The following is a 9,329-nucleotide window of genomic DNA, read 5'->3' as shown; positions in this document are numbered from 1 at the left end:
CCTGCCTCCTCTTTGCGGGCGGTAATCAATCGTCACCAAAAGCTCAACCAGGGGAGCAAAGGCGAGGTCAAGCCGGCTAAAAAAGAAAAGGATCCTGAGATTCGCGGGGGACATCTTCGAACGTGAGTATGGTTTGAAGTAAATACATTGGGAGGGGGGTGGAAAAGTAACGACCCCACGACAGCCAGACTTTCCTTCTTTCATTTCTGGCGTAGCCCCTCGGAGTCGGCCGGGTGCGCTCTAACTTTACCCTTTTCTAACCCGATTCTCCCCTTCGGAAAGTGGCCAGGGAGATCGCGGAACTTTACTGTGTGGCGCATACCTCTCGGAGTCGTCTGGGTACGCCAAAACCTTTCTCTTTCTCTCCCCTCAATTTCTTACACGGTGTGTGGCCGGGGAAATTGTGGTACCTTTTGCTGTTTTCCGATGTTCCCCCCCGGGGTCGTCCAGGAACATCTTAATCTCTCTATCTCTTTTCTCCCCCGTTTTCCGTCTTGGAATTGAGTCCGGGAAAGCGTGGCTCTTTTACTGTTTCTCTGACATCCCTCTCTCGGAGTCGTCCAGAGGAGTCTTTCAAGTATTCTCTTACTCTCCACCTACCCTAACTCTGCAAATGAAGCTGCCCCTCCTGCCTGGTGACCTTTGTTAGGGATGACCCGGGTATGTGAGAACGCAAGGTCGTTTGCTCCCCTTTCAAAACTTTGTTTTCTCGGACCCCCAATCTGGCACTGCACAGCGCAGGCGTCCAGTAGGGAGCCCAAACTTAGTCTCAAAGGCTAGGCAGGAGGCTGTTGTGGAGGGTAGAAGGGGCGGTTCACAAAGTGGGGCCCCACACTAGGATTAGTCTTGTGAAGCAGCGCTGAGGAAAAGGAATTTTAGTTTTGTGGCTGAAGTTTTCTCGGGCAAGGTGTCCCGTGGCAGACGGGCCAAGGTGTCCCGTGACTGAAACTTTCTCGGGCCAAGGTGTCCCGTGGCAGACGGGCCAAGGTGTCCCGTGACTGAAACTTTCTCGGGCCAAGGTGTCCCGTGGCAGACGGGCCAAGGTGTCCCGTAACTGAAGTTTTCTCGGGCAAGGAGTCCCGTGGCTGAAGTTTGAGTTCATGTATAAGATTTCTTGAAATGAGTTTGAAGCTTGTAGATATGTAGGAATTGTGTTAGTCAAGGGTACTTTGAGTACTGAAAGGATATTTTTTTCTGTCCCCCCTTTCTTTCCCATTGCCTTTCCTCCCTTGTGTGTGTGTTTCCACTCTTTCTGTCTTTAGCGTACTTCGTTAACGAAAAAACCCCCCAATAATAACATATGAGAGAATGGGAGCTCACTAAACACCCTAGCTGGACTCCTCCTGGCAACAAAGCTTCCATGTAGCTTTTTGCCCCAGAGAGGATTCTAATATGCCCCTCCAGCTTGTCATCTCCAATTAGAGAAAAAAAAAATAGAAATAAAATAAAGGGGCAAAATGGTCTTTCCAAGTACAAAGTACGAGACCGCTGTAACTTTTAGTGGGTGGCTTAGGCCCACCACCTAGAACCCAGGGCACAGTGTCTACCTCAGGGATCCTTCAACAAAATCAGGGTGTGAACTCTTAGGGAGAGCTGAACACATCAAATTTGTGTTGTTAAACTATAATCTAAAGCTAGAACATGAAACTGTAAACTTAATGGTGCTCAGAGGCAAAAAAAAAAAAAAATGAATAAGAGATGTATTCAAAGATTTAGAAATATTTCAAGGGTTTGTATTTACATTGGCCTTGGCATCCACAGACTGTTCTTAAATGCACATAGTTTTAAATTGCAAGCTTGCTTCAAAATTTTAAATCTAAGGAAGCCATGTTGCGCCTATCGATCTTAAAACAAAACAAAATGGAGAATGGAGTGTGCAAATGTTTGTTATTTGAGAGAGGCTCTTTCCTACTCATATTGAAATACTGCCTCTCAATGAGGCCAAAGTTAGAGTCATGAAAAGCTTAGGGATATGCGCACCCCTGCGTCCTCCCAGAAAAAAATCACTGTACTGTACACTGATATTATTTTACAATGGACTTTGGTTTCATGTAAATAATGTAACTAAAATAGAAACTGAAACCATTCTGCAATGATTCGCTCCTGGAATAGCCTGAGCTTTTCCAGAAGACCAATCCTTATTGGTTGTTGTTCCGATTTTCACTAGGTATTTTGTGGATTCTATATTGCAATTTTATGTTGTGAATCTCCCTGAGATCTACAGATGAAGGGCCAGTATACAAATACAATAAATATTATTATTATGATTGAAGACAGGAGTGCCTGGCGCGCTCTGGTCCATAGGGTCATGAAGAGTTGGACACAACTAAACGACTAAACAACAACATTATTATGATTATTATTGAAATACTTATTCAGATGTGAGTCTGGTTTGCTTCATGTTAGGATGTCTATGCACCTTGTCTGGGAATAAGCCCCATCAATCATGGAGCGACATACTACAGTCATACCTCTTGTTACATTCGGTTCAGGTTACGTCTTTTCAGGTTACATGCCACAGCGACCCGGAAGTGCTGGAAAGGGTTACTTCCAAGTTTTGCCACTTGCGCATGCGCAGATGCACAAAATGACGTCATGCGCATTCGCAGAAGCGGCAAATCGCGACCTGCATGTGTGTGGGTTGCGTTCCTTTCAGGTTGCGAATGGGGCTCCGGAACAGATCCCGTTCACAACCAGAGGTACCACTGTACTGAGAAAACAAGCATAGGTTTTGCACCTCCCATTTGTGGAAGAGTCTTTCATCCAGGAATCTCTCCAGTTGGGCGAAAGGGATGAAGAGGCAGTTGTCACTGTCTCAGGTTTTCTTCTTCCATGCCTGTTTCAAAGAGCCCCTATGCCCTAGCCTTCCAGAGCAGTTTCCGATGGACAAAAGGGGCTGTAGCGAGAAAGGAGAATAGTTGAAAATCACCTTTCAGAAGCAGCCTTCTGTTGGCACTCAAGCAGTGTTCAAAACTATCATCTCCGCCATCTGGAAGTGCATGCCTGAGGATCAATGGATCTGGACTGTTTTCACACACTATCACCCCATCCCATAGAATTCTATTAGTTATATTTTATCTACAGAATCAGAATGAATTTCAGGAACCAAAATGCTTTTTCTGTGCAGCCTGAGCAGGAGCAGTGAACCATGTTGCAGTGGATGGTTGCAGCTTGTCTTTGCTTGCCCCGTCCCACTGCCCTGCTCACCGTTGTGAAGAATATTCCTACGTTATGAATGATACCTGTCATCATTAAGAAAAAGAGGTTGGAATAGGCCAATATATGTGGCCTGTCTCTGGATCAAGGGACTTTCCTTCTTGCAGTTCTCCAAGCTCAAGGTTTTCATCTGAACTAGACAGATGCTTAACTGAGAATCAACCCCAGTCAGTCTATCATTTGGAAAATAAAACTTCAGAGCCGTCTTGCCCAAAAATGGCAATTAGAGATTCTGTTTTAGCGATTGCAACCTTGGTTTAAGGAGCCATTTGGTGCCTAACTTATATATCTGAGTTTCTAGCACTGCTCTCGTGGGATCTCAGTATCCAAGGTATTATTCTCATGGTGAAACTGGATGGTACCTTGGAGATTATTTTTAGAACACTTGTGGCTTTTGCTGCACACTGTGAAACTGGGACCGATTTGCCTCATCTCAATTTGCCACACGGTGTTTCATTAAAAACTAGCATTCTGGACTTCCCAGAGTTACGCTGTTTTGTGTTACAGCTTGTGAAACAGAAACTGTGTGACTTCTGTTTTTACAAAGCACAAGTTCACCTGAGGAAGCTAAAGTCTTTTCACACCTCACGGCCTATCCGGACAGGTGTGAATGCGGTCCAATGTGGTCGGATGACATGTACCTTTTTGGGATTCTTGCAAATTTCTTGTTTTAATGGGGATAGGGTGGGTGCTGTTTATTTGGAGTGTGGGGTTGTTTTAAAATAATTGTTGTTAAATGTTACATGTTAATTTTTATTGTCGTGTTTGTATCTGAGGGCTGGGCTATTGTTTAGGATGAGCTTTTGTTGGGGTATGTATTGTTTAGTAGTGTGTATATATTAGTAATGTTGATTGTTTTGGTTATTTTTATTACATTTATTTTTATTATGTATTTTGTGCTTTGTATATTGTAACTTTGTATTGTGTGAACTCCTCTGAGACCTACTAGTATACGGTGGTATATAAATGTAAATAATAATGATAATAATCATATCCATCAAGTTCTTGATAGCAGCTCCCCAACTCTGGAATGCTCTCACTTCAGGTGTGATCTGAACCAACAGGAATGGAGTTTCGATGCCAGATAAGAATGTAGCTTTTCCCTCAAGAAAAGAGAGCCAGTGTGGTGTAGTGGTTAAGAGTGGTGGACTCATAATCTGGTGAACCGGGTTCACTTCCCCGCTCCTCCACATGCAGCTGCTGGGTGACCTTGGGCTAGTCACACTTCTCTGAAGTCTCTCAGCCTCAATCACCTCACAGAGTGTTTGTTGTGGGGGAGGAAGGGAAAGGAGAATGTTAGCTGCTTTGAGACTCCTTCGGGTAGTGATAAAGCGGGATATCAAATCCAAACTCCTCCTCCTCCTCCGCAAGCATTCAGCTTAAGTGGGGCTTGGCTGAAGTAGTTGTTAGCATATTGTTTGATTTTCTAACAAGTCGCATTGAACTGGAATATTGCTTCTGCTGTTTGTAATGCTCCTCGTTCTGGGTTTGTGCCAACAATAAAGATAAATACATCTGCAAATAATTTAAATAAACTGATAAATTAAAAAAGCAGGGTTTTTCGTATGTGTTTATGTGTATGGTGTGTATGTGTGCATTCATGTTTTTTCCTGAACTTCTGAATAAATCAGTCTCTGCAGGCCTATGGAAACTGCCTTTGTAGTGCAGCCTTGCTATTAGGAAATGGCAGGCAAGCTGCTTCGTGCATCAGTTTTGGAACCGCAACAAGTTGGCTTAGAACAATGTCATTTGTTTACTTCATTATCTTTTTACTGCCACGAGTGGTTTGGATTGGATTTTCTGGCCGAGACGCCAAAGCTATAGAATCTTAAGAGTGAGATGGGACCCAAGGGTAAGGTTACCAGAATGAATCTGGGGACACTTTAAATAAATAAATAAATACTACACATTCGGACATTGATGCTGCAGCGATGACAGAGGGGCAGCCACCGTCTTGACCTCGACCGCCACGTTTCCCCTTCCTCCGAGGCTTCTGTTTCCTGTATCCATGAGCCTGGGCAGCCCCTGAGTTGCTGGTTCTTTGGTGGTGGTGGTGGGGAAGCGGTGTGTGGTGGGTCAGGCATGAAAGGCGGAGAAGGAGGGCCGAGAGCAACGGCTCGGGCAGCGCAATCCCTTCCCATCGGAGCAGCCCCAATCCCATTCCTACTTGCGTGCAAGCAGGAGGGGGCGGGGATCCCTCAGCTGGGAAGGGAGGCTTCCCCTTGCCTAACTGAGAGATCCCTGCCCCCTCCTGCTTGCACGCAAGCTCTGATAGGCAGCATGAAGCCTCCCTTCACAGCTTAGTTGCTGGGGTCAGGGAAGGTGGAGGCAGCCCGGAATTTGCATCTTTGAGCCCCTGCACCATATGGGGACTTCTGAGCAGCTCCTGAAGCCAGCCAGAGCCAACTGTTCTGGGCTGCTGAGACTGCTGCTGCTGTGTTCCCCAGGGACATTAGATAAAATCCGGGGACTTTCCGGGGATGGAATTTGTCTAGGGACTTATTCGCAAATCTGGGAACTGTCCCAGGGAAACGGGGATGTCTAGTAACCCTAGCCAAGTGTCATCTGCAATGCAGGAAACTCAGCAACCATTTTAAAAAAGGAGTATTCATTGCAGACAACGAAGCTTTTACCTTTATATTATGGATGCATGAAATGCAATCTCACCCAACCCCCTTTAAAAAGAAACAAACAACATCCTTAGATCATAAATTCCCATGCATGTCTACCCAGAATTCATCTGAGTTCAATGGAACTTATCGCTTAGTGCATGTTCTTAGGACTGCAAACGTAGGCTTCAGGTGTTTGGCAGCGAGGCTAACCTTGCCCGAGGCTACTTTCCTTTTCATAATGAAAATAATTGTATGGGGGAAACTGTATTCTCCTTCCCAATATACATGTATATTTGCAGCTCCGCAGACTCCGCTTCGTTTTAATTAACAAGCAAAAGCACACTGTGATATTGGGGGGTCAGATGCAGGGCAGCTGTTCCTGCACCTTTAACAGGAGAAGGGATTTCAGAAGGTGGACTTGGCCTCACAAGCTGCACCTGCTCCCACCCCACCTCTAACAAAACTACAAAAAAAATACTAATTAACTGTTCACATGCCAAGAACTCTGTGCTCTCAATCACCTCGCGTGTGGGCCTGTGTAATTATCCCTGTCTGTACTTTTCCACATTTCATTCCATCGAGATCTCAGCTTACAGGTGCTCCCCAACTTTGTATACCTGCTCCTGCAAGGTGCATTAGATGAAGTGGTCTGCAACAGCCCTGGGCATAAAGGTAAAGGGGCCCCTGACAATTAGGTCCAGTCGTGACCGACTCTGGGGTTGCGGTGCTCATCATGCTTTATTGGCCGAGGGAGCCAGCGTACAGCTTCCAGGTCATGTGGCCAGCATGACTAAGCCGCTTCTGGCGAACCAGAGCAGCACACGGAAACACCGTTTACCTTCCCGCTGGAGTGGTACCTATTTATCTACTTGCACTTTGACGTGCTTTCGAACTGCTAGGTTGGCAGGAGCAGGGACCGAGCAATGGGAGCTCACCCCGTTGCGGAGATTTGAACCGCCGACCTTCTGATAGGCAGTGGTTTAACTCACAGCGCCACCCGTGTCCCTGCTCCTACAAGGTGCATTAGATCAGTGTTTCCCAACCTTTTTTGGGCAAAGGCACACTTGTTTCATGAAAAAAATCTCGAGGCACACCACCATTACAGCCCCGTGACGTCAGCGCGCAGCGTCACGCCGGGAGGGACATGAATTGCTAGCAAATTACATAATCACCTCCTTGAGGGCTGGCTCATCTTCTCCAAAGGCAGAACCCCATTAATTAACAGCACAGACTCACACCATAGCCAAGACGAGGGGGGAAAACCTCAGTCATGCACAGTCATGCACATGTGGGGGCTAAATGAGGATGAAGACCGGGCAGAGAGCAGGGTTCAAATCACCCCACCTGGCCAGGACAATCCCTGGGTGCTCCCTTGGGCCACTCGCCTGACCCACCTCGCAGGGCTGTTGTTGCGAGGATAACACGGGGAGAACCACGCGCGCCCCCGGGAGCTCCTTGGAGGAGAAAGCGGGCGATGAATGCAATGCACGAAATATATGAGAGGCGACCAGGTTTTGCAGGTGAGGGGCCCCCGCCAGCCTCCGCTTCCAACACCCGGCGCAACGACGCCGAAGTTTCCCCCCGGGCTCGGCTCGGGGAGCAGCACTGCTCCCCCCCGGCTCCCCTTCGCCCTCCCGGCTCTCTCTGCTGCCCACTGGGGACCCCCCTCACCTGCCAAGTCCGGAGCGCCGGTGGAAGTTGCATGCATGCATGCAGGGCGCCGCATTGCCATTGCATTGCACTGCACTCCATGCAACGCCTGCACGCATGCATTGCCTTGCACGCCTGCCAAGGGGTCTCCCCGCGGTCCGATGCGTCCCCTCCGGCGCGGATGCAGCATTGCAAAAATAAACCCCCCCCCGACGCAGCCCTACCTGGGGGGCAGCCTCCGCCGCCGCCGCTCCGCCGCTGCGGGGATCCCCGGGCTCCATCCTGCCACCCGATCTCCGCGGGGGCGCAGGCAGGCTGCGCGGGGTCTGCGCGGAAGAGCCCCTGCCTGCCCGGCCGCCGCCACTGCGCTCATTCCATGGCCAGGAGAAGAGCACTTCAAACAAAACGCCCGGCCCGCCAGGCCACGCTGGGAAACGTAGTTCGCGCACCCCGCGCGGGCGCGGAGCCCAAGGGCGAGGGGACTACGGATCCCGGCAGCCCCCGCGCCGGGGACAGAGGGGGAGAGGCCGGGTGCAGGGATGGAGGGACGGGTGGGCGAGCGAGTGAGTGAGTGGCAGCCGCCAAGCCTTGGCCGAGAGCCAGGAAGGGCCTCCCCGGAGGAGGAGGAGGGAGGCGCAGAGCGGGAGGGAGGGAGGGAACCCCAGGGGTCATCTAGTGATGGCGCCCCAATCGAAAAATTGACTTTTTAAAAAAAAAATCTTTCGAATTTTTTAATTTTTCCCGCGGCACACCAGGCAACATCTCGCGGCACACTAGTGTGCCGCGGAACAGTGGTTGGGAAACACTGCATTAGATTAAGTGGTCTGCAACAGCCCTGGGCATAGCCAGGATTTATTGGGGGGGGTGGCAAGACACCCACCTGTCATCATCCTCTGTCAGGTTCTGCCTAGCAGATTTGGAGGAAAACATCTCAACCGCAGTTGTACTTTTTTTTTACTCCAAGCGCTCAGAAAAATAGGTCAAAATCTTTCTAATTTTACTGAAGCATTTTTATTCCTTTTTTTTTTACCACTGAAGCTTGTTGCTGCAATATATCCGCACGTCTTTAAAGATGCCACAAGACTCTCTTTGTTGTTGTTTTACACTGAGCTACACTGAGCAAACGCGCGTGCAGGATCGTGTGCGCCCACCTACTCGAGAGCAGCATCTCGTTCCACATTTGCTCCTTGGACATAAAGCTAGGATTTAGCGGCGGGCAGAACCTCAGCTAGTTAAGTATTTTTTATTGATTTACTTTGATTGGGGGGCAGTTGCCTCCATCCCGTGCCTTCCCCTTGGCTACGCCTTGGGCACGTTTTGAAACTACCTTGCCGCTGATTCCAAAGATCCCGGAATTGCAGGGGGGTTAGACTAGATGCCCCCCCCTTCCAACACTACCATTCTATGATCTCGGTGGGGGCTCACTTCTAAGCAACATAGGACTGTCGGCTTGCATCTGGGGGCTGGGGGTGCCATGGCCCTGGCACCGAAATTTGTGGGTGCCCGACCCCCTTCCTGGGGAGTTTTTGGGTGCTCAAGCAATGTTAATTAATTAATTAATTAATTATAGCCCGCCCATCTGGCAGGGTTTCCCCAGCCACTCTGGGCGGCTTCCAGCAAAATATTAAAATACAATAATTCATCGAATATTAAAAGTTTCACTAAACAGGGCTGCCTTCAGATTTATTTATTTTTAAGCTTTTGGGTTTTTTTGCACATAGTATGTACGGGCTGCAAAAATCTTTAAATAAATAAATAAGAAAGGCGTGTCCCTTTTATTTATTCTCCCTGTTTTCCCCAACCCCAACCCGCCTTTGGGAAAAGGATAGCGGGGGAGGGGAAAGAGAGGGA

Source organism: Podarcis bocagei, assembly GCF_964188305.1.
Source record: "Podarcis bocagei genome assembly, chromosome: 17".
NCBI lineage: Eukaryota > Metazoa > Chordata > Lepidosauria > Squamata > Lacertidae > Podarcis > Podarcis bocagei.
This window is presented reverse-complemented; position numbering follows the sequence as displayed.